Here is a 21,222-nt window from a genome sequence, read left to right on the forward strand (position 1 = left end):
AAAAACAAAAAGGAAAAAAAATTTAAGTTCCCCCCCAAAAAATGTAAAGTAACACAGCATGTTATAACATTTGCACTGATGAATTGATGCTGTAAATACATCCTATATAAATGAAAAAATAAAGATGTTTTGGTAACATCACATAAACATTTTTAACATCTAAATAGGACAAATATTTTGCTTAAATTGTGACTTCTCTGAGATGAGTTTGAATTATATTTTTATATTATTTTGTTATATTTATAAAATATACATAATAGTATTTTTTAGGGTTTTTATAACATTTGTATCGAAAATCTGAGTACATATTTTGTACTAGGTCTGTGGATGCCTCAGTCGGATGACACTTGCTGAAAATCCCTTTACTTCTAGGATGAATGATCAAATATGACCTTTGTTGTTTCTGTCCTAATAACATTACCATTTAAAAAGCTGCCCGGTGACCTCTGTGACACTATCTGTGGGTTTTACTTTTATTTCCAGTCAACAGGTATTCTCATCACAGAAGCTGGCTTCAGAGTTATGAGTTTCAGAATCCAAGCAAGACATTGTATAGCTACAAAAAGGGGATCTTCATTGTTTTCTTTGGTGAGTCTAATACAGTGCTTTGAACAATTCTTTAAAACATGCTCTGCACTCCCTTAATAGAGAATAGATTTACCCAGCTTGAGCCTGGGAACCAACTTTATAAAGCAAGGTATTTATAAGGCTTAAGGTGGCATGTGAAATAAGAGTTACTCATTGGAATTATATTAGCATTGTGTACAAACTAAGTATGTGTTCTCTTATGTTTAATTAATACAATGAGGTTAAATGGTATTCAACCATCACTATATTTACCATAACGTGTCACAAAAAAAAATAAAAAATAAAATATATATAAAAAAATAAATTAAACTTTACATGAAGCAAAATACATTTTGTGATGAATGAAAACAGCAGATGTCTGTCAAAAGGATTTTCCAGGGGGTTACGAAATCTCTGCAAACAATTGTTTGAGGCAGATGTTAGTAAGGCATGTGATTGTGCACCAGTTGACATCTCACAGTGTAAGGCCCGTTTTAAGATATTCATATCCAAGAATACTCTATGTAGCCTTTCTGGGAGGATGCTGACTGGGTGAAAGCAGGCACCAGTCAATATGGCTGAGCCTTAGGTAACAGGGTTCTAGGCCCTACTGGCTGGTGAGTTGTTTAGAGATTGTGTAAAAAGGGACAGGATCTCTATATATTAATTTAAATGTGGCCTGTTCTTTTACTCCCTTATGATAGTTCAGGCCATAGTTTTATAAATGGCTGGTCAAGGGGGAATTATTCTCTTTAGTGATCCCTCTTTTGTAGAAATCTAAAGCTGCACTGCATCACAGAAGAAATGCAACAAAAGCACATATATTTAGTAGAGTGTAAAATGGTTGGAATATCTGAATCTCTGTCAGCTATTTTTCATGACAGAAAAATAAGAGATTTCTCCCAATGATGTTACGAACAAAGGTGTTGACAAAAACATTTTAAAAATATGGTTGGTGATGGAATTTATAAAAATATTTTTTATATTATCTGGGATGGGAATAAAGTATTTTTAGAGGAATGTGTTGATAATTTATATAGTAACATTTTCAATTTTTCATTTACTATGTCTTGCGATACAAATAAAATTTCCTTCTTGGATGTGGAGATCCTCAAACATGATAATATACTAACAAGTACATTGTATTGATAACCCACATCAGGAAATACTATTCTACATGTGGACAATTCACATCCATCTTCTCTTTTATTCATTTGATTCCGTCTATTCAATATCTACAGATTCAACAGAGCTGCACAGATGAAGCCAGCATTGAATAAGAATTGGATGCTTATCATATATTTCTTAAATAGGGGATACAGCTATATAGTACATGTCTTAACAACACCTTTTAAAAGGGGCATTTAGGATCTTGAGTAACTCTATTCTAAACATAAAATTGAAAAATCAGAGACAGTCAAGTTGATTACTAAATATACTAGACACTAGGGATGTTTCGATGCCCCTTTTTCAGGCCCAAGTACTTCCCCTTATGTACTTGCCGATACCAATTACCGATACTTTTTCTTAAAGGGAGAGGTGACTTTAAATGATCCATAGTACAACTACATGTTCTGTACTATGGATCATGATTTAACCTATTCATGTTAGCAGCGGAGAATTGTAACTCTATTGCTGGAGTGTAGTGGAGGTGTGTGCTGTATATATGTGCTACGTATACATTACACACGTCCAGTACACTATAGCAATAGATTTATAGCCAGCCCTGTCCCAGCTTCCCTCACTCACAGTTTCACTCCGATCCCTGTTGCCTCATGCGGTGCCTCTTGTAGTCGTCGCTGGGCAGGATCGTTGCATATGGGACATCCCTACTAGACACCATTGAAAGATTGTAACTATTGTCAAGAGACATTGGCATTTGCTACTAGTAGATCCTCAGGTGACAACATTTGTTCCGAAAAACACTCTTGAAATTGCATATAGAAGGGTGAACAATGGCGTAAGTGTTTTTCCCCATAGTTCTCCTAAGAGTCACGGGAGGACATATATTAGCATCCTCCGTGACACAAAGCTCAGTATATCGCGAGCTACAGCTCGCAGTATACTGAGACCGCCGCAGCTGGGACGGATCCCGACATTACTGTAGTGATCCTACAGAGCCAGCTGTACCCACCCCTCCCCCGTCCATTCTGCAAGTCAGAGCTGGAGGATTGGAGAGGGGAGGGAATCCCTGAAGGGAGCCGTGAGTGACAGTCACAGCTGTCTGCAGGGAGTTGATCGAGAAGTGAGTGAGCGACGGTACTTCTCAGTCTATTGAGCCGCTGTGTGACAGTTTCATTGTCACACATTGGCTTGAGCTATGAGGTTGAGTGAAAATCACTCACCTCATAGTTCACGTTTAACCTCCCTGGCGGTATTCCCGAGTGTGGCTCGGGGTTAATTTTCAGTACCAAAAGCGGTAACCACAAGCCACACTCGGGATTGCGCAAAAATGTCACTAACCTTGTCCCTGAGAGCCCGCGGTGTCCTCTGCTGTGTGCGCCCGGCCGATGCCGGAATTCGGCTCTCAGTTTCGCTTTCGGGCGACACAGCGGGAGTGGAGCCGGCGGGAAATTCAAAAGTGCAAACATGACATTTACACAGAATACACAGAATACAATGCAATCTGCTATAATTGCATATATGTATCAAACTATTTCACTTCAATTTTGTCCCTAGAGATTTGACCAGTGCACTGCCTGCACTTTCACTGTTGTTTCCGCCATGAAACTTGAGAACGTCCATGGCATCCAAAAAGCGTCCCTTTAGGTCAAAAGCGGTTTAAACGCTTTGGCATGCTAAAATCCTGAATAACCATACCGCCAGGGAGGTTAAAAGACAGATTTGTACATACTGTAGCTCTACAGAGGTAGTAATAAAGAAAATTCCTGTAAATCGGAAGGAACTTATAAATGTATGGAATGTTAATATTGCAAATATGTAAAGGAAAGTAAAGATGTTACTCTCCCCAATGGCAAGATATTTAAACCCAAATATTTTGTAAACTGCAGAACTGTGGGGTTATATACTTGTGATACCTACCATGTAGGTAAGACCAATATTGGCAAAGTATATGGGATCATGTTTGTGCTATTGAAATAGGGATCCCAGTTCACCAACTGAATGGCATATGGCCAGATACCATGAATATGATCCACTATGTGTTAAATGTATGGCCCTTAATCACGTACAGTACATAAGGTTTAAAGAGGTGCCGTTTGGGATCGCCAAGTCTTACAGATGGAAATTAAATGGATTTATTGTCTCCACGCTGCACAATTTATAGGGTTAAATTAAGCTATCATTGTCAAGCCTTTTGTTATAAACTGTTGCTGACTTGGACTATCTTAGCGTTAAGATATTGTGATTGGATATAAATTTAACTATTTATGGAATAAGGGGATTGGATATGGAAAGTTGTTCTCTATATACACATAGAGGGTTGGACTGTTACAGATATTGATTAATCCTAGCCATTACATTGTGAATTAATACAACTGCTTATATTTGTTGTAGAATGTATTCTGGATTTAGCATTATAATTGTAATAAATATTAGAGAATACATATACTAGATTAGGCTTATCAGATCAATATGTAACTTTGCTGTGCAATTGTAGCTCTTAAGATTAAAAAACTTCTGGCCTGTGCGCTGTCTGGTTTTTGATTGAACAAGTATGGACCCTATGTGCATGCCCTTTGCTCCCTTAATACACTCTAGGGGGCTGAATTAGCTCAGTACGGTGCTGTGATGGGTGAAGGTGTTTAGTCTCTCACCACTAGATGGAGTGAGTCCATGGCATCTTATGCTCTCCATTCTTGATGGGGCAGTGTGAAAGCACTCAAACACCTCTTTCCTTAGAATGTCATAGCCCATGTGAGATGATGTCGTGGGCATGCACATGTTGGGCATGTGACGTCATCACTCAGGCGGTGTTAGGTGGCGCTGTCAGGTGTCATGATGCAGGTTACAGGGAAGGTAGCTCCCTTTCTATTTGAGCAATGGAATGTCCCTTGGCATCCTCACACTGAGACACTGAAACACAAGGATGCTGCTATAGAAGGCTGGGTGGGGTTAGGAGACATTTTTTTCCCCACAAGATAATGCACTAGGTGGTGTGCTTGGTTTTGTTTGTTCTCTTTTTCATACAATAATGTATAACCCACCACAATGCAATTCACAGAAATGTAAGCACTATACAGCACAGTGAATATGGGGAGGGTGGTACACTCCACACTTTGTAGCCCACCACAGTGCAATTTATTTTTATGTAGCACAATACAGCTCTCTATGTAGCATCATATAGCACTATATAGCAGGAACTATCTTTCCCTGAAAACTCCTTGTCAACTGCCCCCATCTACTCCAACTCCACACACACTCTGACAAAAGGCTCATGGGAACCCTTACCCTTACTTTTTAGGGAGGGTCTTGCACATTAGAAAACCCCCATTACTGGCCATTCTTTGCCACCTCAGTGCAGTTCAAAGACCAGGAATTGTATGAATGGTAATTGGTTGCTATTGCGGCGAATGATCCCATTAGTTCAATGTAAGCCCTCTTTACCATCTTGTCTTGAATTGATTTTGTGATTGTAATGTCTTCCTTATATTGTAAAGCGCTGCGCAAACTGTTGGCACTATATAAATCCTGTATAATAATAATAAAACTAATGTTTTCCCGACCTGCAAACAGCTAGGATATATACTGTATGTGCGTGTGTATGTGTGTGGGTGTGTGTCACCTATGGACTTAAGTTTTGATAGTTTATTGTGTTTCTGTAGTTGCAACTAGAACTATATCTTGGCTTCTTCTGAGGTAGACAACAGTGTTCTAACAAAATGGCAGTAACACTAGTAGCTAGTAGACATAACTGTTTTTCAGTGTGTACCTACCATCAATGCTGAACCTTAAATGTTTTAAAAGGTTCATTAGAGGTTAAAGGCATCGTGGCTCCTTCAAGAGCCTTCAAGAAGCCTAATGGTGTGACTAGATGACAAATTAAGTAATTGTATGGCCTGCCCAAACAGCCGCAGCCCAGCTCCTGAAGGATCTGATAACACTAGACTAATTGATGAGGTTGGAGGGACATGTGTGCCAACACAAAAGGATTTGGCTCATCTTGAATATTCATTTCACTAGGTAGATTGCAAACATGTGCATTTAACGTGTATCTTTTAAGACACAAAGATTTTGTTTTTTTACAGCCTTTGTGGTTTTAATCAGGCTGCACGCCAATATATATGTTTGTATGCATTAGTCGAGGTCAAAACAACAACAGAGAACATCAAACTGTAAATCAGTGCTTATCTCATGCACTTGTCCCTCCCATCCTCCCATGCTCATCCATCAAACTCCTAACTCCTTTGCTTTATCCCAAATTTCAAAGGTTTCCCTGTTTTGTTTTCACATTAAGGTTAAAGCAAGCACTTGCTTTCAGGGAGTTCCACTAATTCCATGGACGGATTTACAAAGCTAATCCTACAATTTTTTTTTACTTGTTCTAAGAACACTCTACATTCCCATGTTTTACAAAATGACATTATGTCTACCCCCATACAAAAGAACCATAGTTTCTATAGCTTGATCTGTGCAGCTGTAGAGAAAAAGAGTAAAAGTACTTGGGGAGTTCAATTTAAGACTGTATAATGGTTTGCATGCACTTGTGTTATTAACCTAACCTAGTCATTTATGCCTTGAGCAATGATCCATCCATTCCTCCAAAAAAGTAAAAACCACAATCAGCATGACTGACTCTTTCAGGGTTATTTTAGGTCAGGCCCAGACAGATGCATCTTTGGGGAAATCCTGTAGATGTCTATTAAAAAGGAATGTTTCACCATACCTGTGACTTGGCTTCAATCACAATATTGTTTTAGACATGCATGTATGGCTCGCAGGAAAGGATGGAATTATCCACACCGCATAGCTGTTAATGATAGCAACAAAGCTACTGAAGCCTAATGTTAGTGTTTCTTAAGGGTTTATGATGACTGCAAAAACAACTGCTTAGGAAGCTAAGCTTAACCCAGCTATTCTGCCTTCTATTCTATTTTCTAATGCATTTTACATGAGTTAAAATGCTCTGACAGTGTTTACTTTGACCTGACTCCAGTTTAAGCTGTTGAATTAAGTTAGAAAAATGAGAGGTCATTCTGAATAGCCAGTTCTCAGTCTTGTATAAATGTTTCCTCCTAGTCTGAATCTCAGCACTGACTGTAGCTTACTTTTCAATAGTATACACAATGCGCAGCATGGCAGATAACATAGAGCTGCTAAATGTCTTTTTTTCACTTTGCATTACATCCTCAATCAGGTCACACTTACTTTAGAACTTGTCTCAACTTTTGTTATACTCTGATCTCAGTTATAAATCCTAAATCATCTTCAATGTAAATGTTCTGCTATATCTTGTAAAAACAACACACTAGGGTATATTATTGACAAATACTTGTTAATTATTCTGAAATTGTTTAAAATGCATGAAGGGCAATTGTTTTTATTCTAAGGTTGGTATACAGGTATAATCCTCTATGTGTATACACATTTAGCCAACATAATATACCAATTTACCAACTACACCATTCCCTTCAAAAACAAGTATTATTAGATAACACAGTAGCATCACATCAGTGTAATGCTTATTTGAAATTAGTACCACTATATGCATTTTTATGAGGGATTTTCAGGAACTGACTTCAGACTTTATTGATCTTATGTGTATATCAGGGCAAAATTATATATTTTTTTGTTGCTGATCATTCCACAATGTATTCCATATGCATACATTATTTTTATTTCAAGCAAAACAATGCTGTTGCCATGAATCTCAAGATACTGTCCACACACTGTATATAAAATAGGGTTCATGAGAGATGTAGTCCTGGGGGTGCCTACCTTTTTATGAACTGCACTCTCAGAAGCTGCACCTACAAGAATTTTTCAACACTAAAGACATGCTGGTAAGTTAATTGGCTCATGTTTAAATTGGCACTAGTATGCGTTTGCATGTATGTATGCACATGAGAAAGGGGCCTTAGACTTTAACTTGCTTGAGGTCAGGGGCTGATGTTAATGTACAGTATGTCAAGTGCTGCATATATTGTCGATGCTATATAAATGCCTGTATTACATATAAAATAAGTAACATAATTAAATACATTCTGGTTATAATACAACAGAGAGTAATGAAAATCTGTTTCTAGCTACAGGAACACGAAAAAAGAAAGAAAGAAAGAAAGGTTTGAAATTCTTGTTGGTATTAAAAGGACAACTATACCTTTACACAGTTGGGAATTATTTACTAAAGAGCCGAAGGATCCAGCCGTAGCTTCAGCTGATCCTTTGGCTCGCTTCGGTCGCCTCTGCCCTTCGGTTCAGTCGAACCAAAGGGCTGCTGTACAGGCTAGTCACAATAACTCGTACAGCAGCCAAAGGCAGCCGAGCACCTCAGCCGAGCCGAACGCATATGCTTCAGCTTGGCTGAGCTGTAGTGACACCCGAAACGTGGAGAAAGGTCAGCCGAAGCCGACCTATCTCCATTCAAATTACAGCTGGGCGGAGCCAGCCATGATCTCACGGCTCACTCTGCCCAGTTGTAATGACAGATCAGCGTTCCCAAATGACCTAGGGACGCTGATCTGTCATTAGACAATAACAACTGGGCAATGCTGGCCATGACATCACAGCTAGCTCTGCCCAGTTGTTATTCATTGACCGGGACTTGCTAGAAGACTCTGGTTGGTGCCGGCCAATAAGAAACAGTTGGGCAGAGATAACTGTCACCGCTAGTTCCGCCCAATTGTTTTTATTGTGTCGGCATCTGTCAGATGCTTCTATTATGCGGCAGGAGTCCGTCACATGCAGTCGGGTCGGCATGCGTCTTTTTAAAATTTATTTTTCCTTTCTTTAAAAATGTTTTCCATTTTCCTATTTCTTTTCCATTTTTAAAATAATTTTTCAACTTTTTTTTTTATTCATTTAACTGTTTTGCTATTCTGCTCACTACCTCAGAGGTACTGAGCAATAAAGCCTAGCCACTCAGCTAATCACTTACTGCCGTTCGGCCCCTATGAGAATAGGGGCAAATGGCATGGGTGAGCTGCCGGAGCTTTGGCTCAGCCAGTCCAGATGTTGGATTGGCTAATTCAAAGTCTCTCTGCACTTTCTACTCAGCTGAAAATGCAGAGCATGTTCGGCTGATCGAAGGCAGCTGAAGGCAGCTGATGTACGGCTGATTTTAGCCGAGGCAAGTATTGTGCACCTGGAGAAATACTTTCCTTCTTCCTAGATCTTTGCTGTGCAATCTAGTGCCGCACAACCTTTCCAGAAAAAGGTTCCCCACTAAGTCCTCCTATGGGTAAACGTAACTCATGGCAGCCAAAGTTGTCCAGCAAATCGCCACTTACTCATAGGAATAAATTAGGCTGTGTCACGAAGAGAACATATTCCCTGTAAAGTCTTTGTGTTGCCAGGCAAGGTCTTACAGGGAAGATCACTGGCTGGAGGAAGAAAGTATGTAAGGTGGGCTGCACTTAGGGATGGGGGGATTATTTAAAGGACAGTCATACTAAAGGTACAGATGTACTTTAGCATTGTAATTGATATTTCTGTTAGATATTTTAATATTATGACAATAATGATGCATTTTCTGCAGGTTTTTTTTGCCTAATGTATCTGCATTAGCTAAAATGTATGTAGATCCAAAACTTTATTATTGAGTGCTGAATAGGGTGGAACCCCTGTCAAGTTCTTACTGCTATCTGGGACTCCACTAGAGAGATTTTTCTTTACTTACTCCTGCAGCAACAGAGACAGAAGTAAACATACATTTTTGTTGATTAGGGTAAGGACAGAAGCCCTGCCAGTTTTTCATTGCTGTTTGTATTCCTCTTGCAGATATCCCTCACTTGTTGTCTGGTAAATCCATTGTTACTAAGACAGGAAGTAAGCATGTTAATATAAAATGTTCATACGTAATGCATATAACCTAAGAAACTGAAACAGGTCTCTACTTTATTGGAAGTGTAGGCTATCCCAAGTGTAGCCTACATAGACACACTGTAACTCTCTAATTCTAACTTTCAGCTTTCCTGGCCATAGATGGGAAGCCACTGGTTGTGTTCCTTCACCTCAAGGCATAAAATGTCAGTTTTTAGCTGCTTCAATTACTTCCTTATGCTGATGTTTGTTCACATTTTTAATCCTAAAGCACTCTATTGTAATTATAGTTTGTGTCATAATTTGAAAAGCAAACAAAAGAAAACTTGTTACATAAATTGTTTGTGGAATCATTGAACAGACCACAGATCATATCTGATTTTTATATTTCTTTCTAGACCATTGCATGTATCTTCAAGTTTAACCTTGACATGGAACACTTACAAAAATACATTTCTGCACAGGTTCTGTCCTTCTGACCATTAAGAATGTATTACATATATTGGGTACATTTGCAGAACATTACCAATTCTAGCTCAGTTAGTTGAAGTAGAAATGTATGGCTTGATTACTGATAATTAATGATATTAAAACTGATTAGTGGTGATTATTTACTTTTGCAACAAGCATATTGAAATATTTATATGTTACTTGACCCACACCATACCAAAACCTGGTATTGAGTATATAGGGAGAAGAGCAATTCTGTCAGGTCAAAGTTCATTCTCATAGATTCCATAGGGAGTTAAAATGTCATGTAGTATATCAACAATGTGTAATTTGCTGTTACTGCAACAGCTAAATACATAAGGTTCATACCATATAAGAATAATATAAAACATGTACATTTCTAACTTTGGAAGATAACAGAAAGCAGAATATAAAGAGATATGCAAGGCAACTCACAGACATTGTATCGCTGGAGTGGAGATGAGTGTTTGTAGACTTCTATTCCTCTTTAACTAGTTTTACCAGTTTAAGGGGAAATGCAGTATACTAATAATGTGTTACAGTACACATTTAACTTTGTTTATCAATGTGTCTTTCATTAGAACTGTTTGTATTATCAAACAGAAATTAGTGAAATCTACACAAAACAAAACAAAATAGAAGATGATTAATTAAATAATTTGGGCTTTAATAAATTAATTGAGAATCTTCACAGTATAAATTGTGTGAATACTCACTTCAATTATCTAATCATGTGCAGATGAAATAAGTGAACAGGAATTTGCATAATTAAAGCAAATATTCCCACAAGCTATTATGTGAAGATTCTCAACTTTTTTTAGTAAATTTAGCTTCATTGAATCTGATCAGTATCTATAGCATAATGCAAAAAGTTAATGTAGCAGAACACTCTGAATTATTTATAAGAACTGAAAAAGAAAGAAAAACAGGAACAAAAATTGAATTCTTCTTTCCCTGGAAAAATGAAAAAAGGAGTGTGATTGGTCACCGTGGGCAAGTTTCTACCTCTGCTACCATTTTTCTTTTGTTTTTCCAGTTTGTGTAAATAAGCCCAAAAAATATACATCTTCCTGACAGGCATGGTATCAGGAAACAAGCATTTCAGGGTAATACACATTTACCTGTAGGGCAATGCTTTAGGATAGATCTGCATGGCAGACAGTGCAGTGGGTTATTACCTTGCCAGTCAGTGATGCATATTCCTACACATTATTGGAAGACACCTGCATAGAAGACAATGCTATGTCATGCCAAGTTGACTGACAGGCAATGTGTAGAGATAACCAGCTGTCTAGCAAAAAAGACTGCAAGAAACCCATCTTACAAAGAAATTAATCAAGATGCATATTTGGGGAAGTGTTGTACATTGTTGCACATCTGCCTGTTAAGCAGTGTATTAAAGCATATACTTGCCAGCCAAACAATGCAATAAATAACTTCCTGGAAGATAATGCATTGATATATGCATCTGCCTGTCAAGGTTTGATGCTGGCTTCTGGGAGGGTAGTAATGTCCACCTCAGGTGTCTCACAGTGCCGTGTTTGTCCATTTATGCTGATCCTGCCTGCCTGTACCTGCTCCCGGTGCTCCTGATCCTGCCTGCCTGTACCTGCTCCCGGTGTACCTCATCCTCCTGATCCTGCCACCCATACCTGCTGCATGTATGCTTTGCTCCTTGCCCCAGTACTCCTGCTTTTGATCCTCATATTTTAATTTAAGTTTTTCTTTAGTTTTAGAATGTTTAAAAAGAACTCCACTATGCAATACTTCCATTAACCCTTATGTAGTTTCAGTAATATAGCCTTTCTGTAAAAAAAAAAGTGTTGATAAGGTCTCAGCAGTGTTATAGGAGCTTCCCCTATAATGCTTTAAGTGGGTTGTTTTAATAGTTACCATGGTAGAAGAGTGTTATAATAGTAGCAGATTTTTGTCTGTAGCCAACTTTAACAATCGAATTATCCAGGATTATAGAATCGTACTAATAAATAAACCCAAATTATCCTAATTATCACGTTTAACAAAGGTGAACAAGAATTCTGCATGTACAATGTATGGTTCTGAAAGAAAACATGAATAAGTAGTAACTAATCACAGTTTGGGGGTAAAATGGTATTACTTCGGAAGCCTGGTAATGTGAAAAAATTCAGGAAGACTAAGGTGAAGCTAAATATTTATCTGGAGACATGGAAACACTCATTAAATCATCAATCAATGTTGTCGGTGGGTTTATGAGGTCAATACCTGTGTCTGTGTCCTGTATCCCTCCCCGTACATAGCTTGGTAAGTTTGTTTATCACTGTACACAGCTCAGTTAGGTTTGGTTAAGTTTTGTCTCTGTATATAGTTCAGTTTGTTAGTTAGCCTATTGGTTTTCATTTCTCAAGTGTGTTCATTAGTGTTGTATTGGTTGCTATGTTTTGTAGTTTATCTTTGGAGTGGTTTTCTGAACAAATCATTCATTCAGATCCACATAACTGGTCATGCCCATTCTGCAGGATATTGGGTTCCAGTGTCCTAACACAGTTCTACTTTATTCATGCCATCTTTCTGACATAGCCCTCTGGAATAACCTTGGCTCTGAAAGAACAGTGGCTGACAAATTATATAAGAGGATAAAACTGCAAAACACACCAACCTGGAATGAGTCTGACGGCAAACAGTAAGAACATAGAACATTAAGTAGGATGCTATGAATGCCTACAATAAAAAAAATTGTTACTGACTTCACTAAAATACACATGGCAGGCATCTCTTTCCAGGAACTGTATCAAGATACACATATCCTGAGATCTGTTGGAGATGTGGAGCATAGAAAGGTACTATGGTATGTTACATATATGGTGGTCTAGTCAAGAGATTCAACCTTTCTGAGAAACGGTTTACACCTGAGATCGCGTTAATGACTATTGTACTGGGTCCAATTAAAGAAGCCGAGAAAGGCCTATTTCGACTTTTCCTATTGGCTGCGAGAACTGTAATAGCTAGATATTGGAGGTCCCAAGATACCCCGCATATAAAAGACTGGGTTAAAGATATGAACTTTTTGGGAAAGGTGGAAGCGTTAGTAGCGCGATCTCAGAATAGGTACTCACAATTTATGGCAACATGGAATCCATGGATAAAGCTTGACATTACTATTAAGTGCTTACCAGGAATGTGAGGTTTATCTGTATGGCCATCGAGGGGAGGGGGGTGAGGAGATAGGGGAGGAGGAGATGAGACTGTGAAATGTCCTGTTTCTTTTGTTGTTTTTTTTTATTTTGTTTGGATTGGTCTGGTTTAGGGTCAGGAGGGGTTTTGGGGTCATGGTTTCTTGTTGTTTTTTTCCCCCTTTTTTTATCTTCTCTCTAGCTGAGACCCTTAAGGGGAAGAATGGTTTTAATGCTAATGAAACATTTATGGTGGATGTTCTATGAATATCTTTCTTTTTTGTGTTTTTGATTTTGACTGGTTTTCTTCCAGTGAGAGTGTCTTAACATGATGTTTATATTGTTATATCCAGAAATAATATTATTTAAAAAAAAAGCTAAGTGAAAATTCCCTTGTAAAGTTAAAATCCCCTTGCAAAGTGAACAGCCTACCTGCCTTTTGTGAATCAACCCCAGTGCATCATAATAAACATCCCAGCAGTGTGACTCAGGAATCTAAACAATGTATTTAGAAGATTATTGCTTTTCCAAATACCTTCCCCTCTTCCCTTCTATTTCTCAAGGACATGTAGGCTATGTATTCTATGCATCTGCAACAGGCTTAATGCAATTCACCCTAAAGTGGAACTTTATTCCCCCAAGTGAAATTTGCAAGCAAGCAGGCTTTTTATTGCAGAAGAGACATACTAGGTCTCTTCTGCAGTAAAACATTCTAACCTGCGCAGCGTAGTAACATTCATTGCATTCTTCAGTGCAGGGATGAATTAACTCTCCTGTATGTGCACAGGAATTCATTCATCTTGGCCCAGCCATTAAAGATTCAAAGATCCTGAACTAGGGAGAAGCTGGACAGAAAATGCTGATAATGGCAAGAGTGCTTGAGGGCATTCCTTTGCTGCAGCTGAGTTGAGTATAATTCTGCTTTAGGCAATGTATACATTTTTTTAGATTACTTGTGAATGTAGTGAGCTTAATGGAAATATTTTTTATCTCAGAAGACTAATTTTCTAATCAGATCAAGATATCAGAACTGGCTAATCGGGCATGATCAAGCCAAGAGAAGCTGTCAGGCATGAACAGTAAACTGCCTATATGCACTTTGAAACCAATATCACTTTGGATCTAATGATTCCTACACCAACTTTTTTAAGTTAACTTTAAGACCAGTTTGGAACTATGGATAAGGTACAGTGGATGATAACAGCTGAAGTAATCAGAACATACTGTATATTGAAATGTTCATATGGATAAAGGTAATGTTTTCACTTGTAAATAGTCGTCTTGTTAAATTGAACAATAAGCAAAAAAGTATTTCTCAACATACTGCTTAAAAATATATATTGCATTAATTTTGAGGAGTTATGTTCACATTAATATATGACAGCATTATTTGAAATTCAAATGGAACGTATGTATAACGTATGTATATTCAATACATACATTGTTGACTAATCTGTTTACAGACTACAGAATGAAGATTTTGCAATCCAAGCAAAATACTGTCAGGGCCCGAATAACAGACTTATTGCATTTGAGTTTTATGTGTTTGCTAAACACTTGACGTGCACTATAATCTGCTTTGTTCTGAGCATTACCTGAAAAACTGTCCTTAAAGAAAAACTCAGGCTTTCATAGCAAATCCAAAAACTGAGTGGTTGTTTTCTCTATATTGTGAAATTACTAGCACTATTGATGTAGACATATCGAGAAATAACAGAAGTCATGGCTGGGGCAAGCATTTCTGAGCAAGTGTCTAATTATCAGCTATTTATGGAGATGTTTTTTATTTGAACAGTTGAAGAATGAGTCAGATTTTTTCAAAACAATTCTGTACATAACATGCCTTCTGATATTACAATATTTATAATATTTTTATTACTGTTAAAAGGGGAATTTATTTAAAGCAATTATTTTTATAACATTTTTGTTCAGGCTTGATTTGTAGGTCCTTTATCTGGAGCTTTAAATCCTCATGTGTTTAAGTGCAAGTTTACATTTACTATCTGCAAGGAGTTTGCATGTTCTCTCTGTGCTTGTGTGGGTTTCATCCCACACTCCAAAGACATGTTTGAAAGTCAATTGGCTCTTGTCTAGATTGGCCCTTGATGTATGCATGTGAGATAGGCACCTTAGATTGTAAGCTCCTTGAGGGCAGGGACTGATGTGAATGTGCACTATGTAAAGTATTGACTAAATTTACATTTACAGAATTTATGTTTCTTTCTAGGTCTCATACAAACCCTTATTTCTGAGGTGGACCAATCCATCAGAAAGCCAGAGGGCTGAGAACACAAAGGGGCCCTTACATCTACAGTCTAACACAGGGGTAGCCAAACTCCGGCCCTCCAGCTGTGGTGGAACTACAAATCCCATGAGGCATTGCCATATTCTCACAGCCCCAGACATGACTCCTGGAGAGAGATGCATCATGGGATCTGTATTTTCACCACAGCTGGAGGGCCGGAGTTTGGCTACCCCTGGTCTAACAGCTAACCACTTAAGTTTAAGGTTGCAGCAATTGTACCTTCCTTTATCCTGATTTTGCTCAAATCTTCAATCAATTTAAATTGTCTTAAAAAATTCTGCCAAATGATCTGCCTGTTCAAAAAGGTGTTAGAGAATTTCCTCATACAAATTTGTTCCAGTAATGCTAGAATCAGGATGGAGTTCATATTGAAAACTGGTATTTTAGTCTGTGTGGATGATGGTGGATTAAATAACCTTTCTTGCTGTTGAAGACAGCTGATAGTTCCTTTTTACTACTCTTGTTAGACCGTTGGGTCAATGCATTGCTTGCCAAACCTCTGTCTTCAGCCTGTTTTCTCCAGCCATGTACACTGTTCTAAAGTGTGGTGTTTTAGGCTATGCTTGCTGAAGTATATTACTGCATACCAGCAGCATGCATGTGACCTCACCAGAGTGACTAGTTTGATATTTAATTAGTGCACTTTATCAGTGCTTGTGCAAAATGTTCCTGTCTGCTGCCCACCTCGACCTTTTGCGTGGTACCTTGACTGTGTCTTTTTGCCTCCTGTAGTGACATCTGACCTGATTTTAAAGCTGAACTCCAGCATAGATATATCCCAGAAATACTGTGTAACTACAAGAAGCATGTGTATTCTTACATAATAAATCTTGTTGTGTTTTGTGTTTTTCTTCCAGATCTGTGCAGTAACCCAGCATGATATTTTGCCTTTTTCCATGAGTTCCCTGTAATAAAGACCAGCCACTGCTGCTCTCTCCTTGTGCAAGCTGATTGTTCTTGTATTTGCCCCCTTTCTCTAGTCTTCTGCAGACAGTCTGTAGTGGGTGGGTGACCTGGGTCCCTCCCAACGCTGTTCTTTCTGCACAGGCTATGTGCAGCACAGTAATTATGCCACTGCTACTTTTACAAAGTGATTACTGGGTTTGCAAAATCATTTGATGCATACAAAGGGGATCTGTATCCCTTGTGGCTGCTGAGGAATATATTTCAATGAACGTTTTTGTACCTGGAGTTCAGCTTTAAATACTACTTAGCCATATGTTTGGTAATTGTTTTGTCTCTCTATTTAATCTTCAGCTGCTATAAGTGGGGTAAACCTCAAGTGGTGAACCTGCCATCTGCTGTGCAGCCAAAACGAACTATTTTTGTGGGAAGCAAGGAAGAATGTCTGGCCCTTATATGACTTTGCAACTCAGTAGGAACCCTGACATTTGTTTTTCATGACTGCCTTTGTATTATGGTACTGTCACTATATTTATACCATTGTGACCATTATGTACAGTAGCTATGTATTAGCCATTTTCGTTAAGTTCTGTTTCTTGCAAACCCCATCAGTGCTGTCAGGCTAACATTGAAAATACTTACAGGAGAGGAGAGCATAATAATTACTTCATCCATGTATTGCTGCTCTTGTTTTGTCCAAGAGGAGGCTAAGGTGTGTCTTTGGCCAAACTTTATTGCTTGAATGTCATCTGGTAGGAAAGTTTCTACCCGACTATGTTTGGATCACAAAATTGACTGAGCAAAATTACAGATCCAAATTAGCAAGCAAATCAGTACATTTGGATGCATTTCATAGTGTATATAGTTTTCTTGAAAGTTTCTGATCTACAACAGGATGCAAAGATCCAATGCAAATAGTGACTTATCTAAAGTCTGTATTTGTATGTTGTGAGGCACACATCCCCGTCAGACAGTGACTGAACTTCATGATGAATCACTCAGGAGTATGCACTGTTGTGTGGGAAGACATAAGAAGTGTGCATTGTGCTTGTAACAAAACTTTCAATTGCACGGGGAAGTCAGGGATGTTCAGTAAAAGTATGTATGTAATTCATGTTTTATTGCACTGTTACAGGTTTCTGGTAAAATAAACCATCCATAAACCGAAATAATTTAAACTGCATCATTTTAAACAATTAAAATGGTCCCAGGGGTGGCTGTTTATTGTGGGATCCTCCATTGCTTAGGTGTGACTAGTGGGACACGGGCACAGCGGGTCCATGCCTGGGCCTACAAGCCAAAAAAGTCATCCCCTGCCCAGATGCATGAACTGGCCCATCTTGTAAAGTAGTGGCTCCAGCCAGAGCTGTTGTAGCAGCTCTTGTCATGGAATGGGTAACCTTGGACCATTTCCTGTGGGCCCTAGCACTGGAATTACAGTGGCAAGTTGGTCGTACTGATCTAAAAATGGAAAAAGAGCTGTTAGCAGGCATTGAAAGCTATCTTGCTACCAAGGACTATGTACTGGTTGCTTTGCCCACCTATGCACAGCACCAGAAGCCAACATCAACTGTGAAACCCAAGAACCTCCCTACCTATCCAAGACTGAAGACAGCTCCCCAGGGTTGTGGTGCTGAGACCGAGAACCAGTTTCAGCAGTTCCAGACAACTGCACAACACACTGATTGGGTGTCGGGTGACTGCATGTAATCATGGAGAGAGTTTTTTCTTGCAATAAGTATTCAGCACCAGCATGAACAATCAACTTTCCCTGCCTTCTGTGAGCTTTCCCTAGCTACTCTAAATCTGCAACACCCAGTAAACAAAGGCTATTTGGGAATACTGACTTTTGTAGGAAGTGCTTGATTGGTTATTATTATTATTATAATTATTACATTATTACATTATTATTTACCCTAGCCTGTAACATTTCAATCGTTTTTCAGCTAAATGCGTTGGAAAGTTAAGAAAATATATGTAAGGGGTTTCAAAACTGCTGGTAAAAGCTCCCAGATTTTATATATTTGCAGCTGTTGAATATTTAAGCACCATAAAGTTAATGTGATTATAGATGTCATATTATTCTGCATTAGGTTTTATCTTATTGTAATGGACATATATTTCAGATTTATTGACAAAGACAGTTAAAACCATTTAAGAACACAGTATGAATCAGTTAAGCATATCACGTTCTTTGATTCATGCATGAAAAATATAAAATCCATTGGGAGGATTATCAATTTTACGCTCTATTACTGAATGCTTGGGAAGTATGATAACAAAACCAAGTTAAACCTGATACTAAACTATCTGCCTTTCATCCCAAATGTAAGGTTTTGTATAAATAATTTGCAAGAGCGTGGTAGCCTTTGTGGGCTAGATTTGTTTCAATATACATAACACATACCTTTGTTAACTAAAAAGTATGGTACATGCTACAGTGAATTAATTTCATTTTGAACATATTAAGGACTATGGGGTCTATTCGCAAAGCTACCGAAGGATCTAGCCGTAGCTTCGGCTGATTCTTCGGGTAGGTTCGGCCCCAGGACCCCTTCGGCTTAGGGCTGCTGTACGGGCTATTCACTATAGCACGTACAGCCCCCGAAGTCGGCCGAGGGGCTCAGTCGAGCCGAAGGCTCATGCTTTGGCTCGACTGAGCCCAGGGGAAATTCGAAGCTGGCGGAACGACCGGCCATTGGCCGGCCGACAGCCTGCTTCTGACAGCTGGGCAGAGCCAGTCATCATCTCACGGCTTGCTCCGGCCACTTGCAGAGAGATCAGAGTCCCTGGTTACCAGGTAACCAGAGACGCCGTTCTATCATTACACTGAGAACCCGTCAGAGCTGCTGTAAAATCACAGCAGCTCCGCTGGGTTCTGTGTGTAATGACAGAAGGCGTCCCTAGTTACCTGGTAACCAGGGACGCCTTCTGCCATTACATTGCAGCTCCTCAGTACACTGAGAACCCGGCGCAGCTGCTGTAAAATCACAGCAGCTCCGATGGGTTCTCAGTGTGTAATGACACATGGGCATCCCTGGTTAACCAGGTATCAGGGACGCCCATGTGTCATTACGACGAGAGCTTAGGAGAGCTGGCAGTGATATGAAAGCCGACTCTGCTAAGCTTTCATTTTAATGGCAGAACAGCATGTGCTGGTTACCAGGTAACCAGCACACGCTGTTCTGTCATTAGGATGAGAGCTTAGCAGAGTCGGCTTTCATATCCCCGGTGGCTCTGACAAGCTCTAATTCTAACGACAGCTGGTTCCGGCCAATAGAAAACAGTTGGGCGGAGGTAGCTGTCACTGCTAGCTCCGCCCAATCATTTTCTATTTTTGTTTTTTCAACTTTTTCAACTGTTTTTCTATTCTGCTCATTACCACAGAGGTACCGAGCAGAATAGCCGAGCAGAATGCCGCTCAGCAACCCGAAGCCACCCGATGTACGGCTGATTTCAGCCGATATACGGCTGAAATCGGCCATACAAGCCTGAAGTGACTTCTCTTCGGGTCGGTTGTTCACACTGCTGCCTACGGCAGCTTTGTGAATAGACCCCTATGTGATATTCATTCTGAAATTAGGGGAAGCAAATGCATGTTTTTTTAACAATTTAACCACACAGATAAACTTTAATTTGACTGGTGATGTGTTTAAATATGAATGATGAGGACACTTTCTAATACGGATGAAGTCTGAGTTCACAAAGATGCAGGGTTCCAGTGATGCTCCCTTTCCAGCTAGTGTAGTCTGCCTCCTTCCATGACTTTGCAGTCCGTGCTATACCATACCTGCAGGTACCCAGCTGCCATTTTTTTGCCCAGTAGCCACACCTGTTCTCCACTATCATGTAGATGGCAAAGTCCCCATGTCACTGAAGCATGCAATCAGCAGCAAGGTTTAAATGACCACAGACACATGGTCCAGCAAGCAAGAGCAAGGATGTTATATCTCCTTCATGGCGCACTGAGTAAATCTGCCGGCAACTGGGGAGGATGCAGGATGAGACACACCACTGGAATTGGTGATGCCTTCCCGTGTTGTGCAACTTAGTGATTATGACAGCTCGGTCACCTCTATCCGCTCCTTCTTATTGGCCTCATCCAGTGAATCATCAGAACCAACTATTCTTTCCAAGAAAATAACAGCCTACACAACAACTCAGGCAAAACACTGCCATGTTGATTCTTTTAGCTCTTCAGGGGCAGGCCAAGGGGTGGCTAAACCTGCCATCTTGTGCCAGGAAAGGTTGGGTGTGACAATGGCATCAATGTGCTGTTCATCCCATGGCAGAGAAAGTTCACACATGTGCCTTGCATAGCAGACATTCTCAATCTGGTGGTGCAGTGGTTCCTAGTTAGGTACCCTGGCATCCAGCATGCTCTGCAGAAGATCCGAAGATTATTTTGCCTTGGCCATGGTGCAGCAGCTGCACTTGCATCAGTGGGCCCTCAACAAGTATTTTATTGAATACAGGACAAGGACTGCCTGTAAGGATTTGTTTTTTTTCACCACATTAGTGGTTTTTAATTCAGGATGGAGGCACATGAGGAGGAAGAAGGATATGGTGATGTTGGTGAGGAGGGGGAGAACATGGAGTACATTTCACCCCTCCCAAACACTAGGAGTTGTATGTGGGTGGGGTGAGCTGGTTTAGAACATATTGCCTCAGTAACACTGATAAATTGGGTTCCTCTGCCACTGGAAATGTGTGATGTATTGGAGCAATTATATTGCAATGCCTGCACAAGGACCTCAAGATTCAGCCATAAAGGAGAAGGACCACCCTTTTGAAGCCATGCTACAATGAAAGAAAAGAGGGCTGGATGGACAAGAACCCTTAATTTCAGAAGGGCAAACTTCGATAAGTTGCGCACACTAGTGGGGG

This window comes from Nanorana parkeri, unplaced genomic scaffold, assembly GCF_000935625.1.
Source record: "Nanorana parkeri isolate BGI_ZX_2015 unplaced genomic scaffold, ASM93562v1 scaffold574, whole genome shotgun sequence".
In the NCBI taxonomy this organism is placed as follows: domain Eukaryota; kingdom Metazoa; phylum Chordata; class Amphibia; order Anura; family Dicroglossidae; genus Nanorana; species Nanorana parkeri.